Here is a 1,876-nt window from a genome sequence, read left to right on the forward strand (position 1 = left end):
GTTATGAGAAAAATCCCTGATGGAACATTTGTAAAGAACAATAGCCAGATACATGGTTAGGATTCATGATCTCTCACTTGCAAATATACCAAACACCAGTAATAACTCTTCAGATTTGCTTTGTGCTTTTCTAAGGAGTTTTTTGACCATTAGCTCATTCAACAATCAAGATGTTACTAATTAGAATAGTTTTTAGAGGGCCTCACTGGCATTCCCAGGGGATAACGTATCAGGCACCACCCAGGAAATATTTCTTTTCTTCTTAGGTTTTCAAAGGAGCCCTTGAAAAGCCTGTCTGTGACACAGAGACCAAAGGAAAAAGAATGTGGCCACACCTCTTTAAACGATGTGAGTAATAACCGGACCTTCTTATGGTAGACTGCATGAGTAAACATAACATTAATTTCAAAATGTTAATTGTAAAGGGCATAATTACCACTATAAGGTCTGAACCTACTTAGTTTTCTTTCAAATGAGGAAAACAAATTATGGAAGTCCTGCTACACTGAAACAGTTCCCTGCAACCCACCCCTGCCACTTCTGCTCTACTGCGCCCCCCTAATACCCACCCCCACCATGATTTATTTCCCTGTAAGACACACACTCTCAGAAACTCACATTCCAAGGAGGAGGAAAGGAAAAAAAACATTCTTTTAAGGCTCCCAGAGGCGCATTCTTTCCTTCTTTTCCATGGTAATTCACCAAGAGGACAATGAGCCAGTATTAAGCAAACTTACCATATTTTTAAAATTGTGTTTTTTAACTAGTAAAGTGAAACACTAGAATTTGTGACTCCTAAAATATAAATATGCAATGGACTTTGACAGAAAGATTTATCAAAGCATATTTAATGCAGCTAGCCATACATCCTACAGAAGCAGTAACATTTAACATAGGGATGAGAAAAGTTGTCAGAACAATCAAAACTAGCTAAAAGAAAAACCGAGACTTACCTTTTATTCTTCCTTTTTCCAAAGAACTAAAGAGAGATTCTTCTCTGAAGGTATCACACTGGAAGCCTTGGACTTCTGATTTTATAGGACTTGCAAGGAGGCCACACCTAGCAACCAGAAGTTAGTAACTGGCTGCCTTCTGTTTGAGGTACAAGGCTCAGCTTCGCCCGGAAACAAAGTGAAACAAGTCTTGCAAAACTACTCACTAAACCAACTCAGCTGACAGCACAGAGGGAAAGAAACGGGAGGAGGGTTTTTTTCCTCTCTTTATTTTGTACTTTTTCTTTTTTCCAGAGAAGATAAAATCCAATAGAGTTTCAGATATGCAGTGCTGTCTGCCCCAATCCTAATGCCAATGATTGGCACCTTTTTTAGTTAAATCAGTTGTAGGATAAAAAATATATTGACTTCAAAACTAGAAAACAGAACAAACGAACAAACAAAAATCTCAGGTTTGAATTCCAACTCCATCACTTATCACTATGTGAACTTTGGAACATTTATAATTTCCCTAAACCTCTAGGCTGCCCAACCTCTAGAACTCTTGTGATGAGAAAGAAAAAGATAATTAAATAAAACCTGTTTTTCTTTTTTTTTTTTCTGTTTGCATTTATATTCCTAACTTCAGTAATGGAAATATGGAAGTAATTGGAATATCCCTGCATAGGGACACTCAATAAATGAAGAAAACCCTCCATGTACTTTAAATGAAATATAACATCCTAAAAGAAACATATAGCGTCATTTTGTTTTGTTGCTGTTGTTACCAGTAGCAGAAACTGAGTGGAATTGCTTTATATATTTGGATGTGTAATGCATTGCTAAACCTATAATAGCAACAATAAATGTGGTACTTGTGGCAGAATTTAAAAAGTTAGAATAACATCTTTGCAAAATTAACTTCCAGCTGTAACTCTAAAGTC

At 36.5% G+C, this 1,876-nt stretch overlaps 1 protein-coding gene across 1 annotated transcript in view; it reads right to left on the bottom strand.

The window, feature by feature from the left end:
• Positions 1-1,123, bottom strand: part of LOC103604648 (annexin A1-like) — a gene marked incomplete at its 3' end in the record, with an annotated part of 46,445 nt that extends 45,322 nt beyond the window's left edge. Inside the window, exon 1 of the mRNA XM_008589221.1 lies at positions 954-1,123. The remainder of the gene's footprint in view (positions 1-953) is intronic.
• Positions 1,124-1,876: the final 753 nt, after the last annotated feature.

Source organism: Galeopterus variegatus, unplaced genomic scaffold (genome assembly GCF_000696425.1).
Source record: "Galeopterus variegatus unplaced genomic scaffold, G_variegatus-3.0.2 Scaffold5304, whole genome shotgun sequence".
In the NCBI taxonomy this organism is placed as follows: Eukaryota; Metazoa; Chordata; class Mammalia; order Dermoptera; family Cynocephalidae; genus Galeopterus; species Galeopterus variegatus.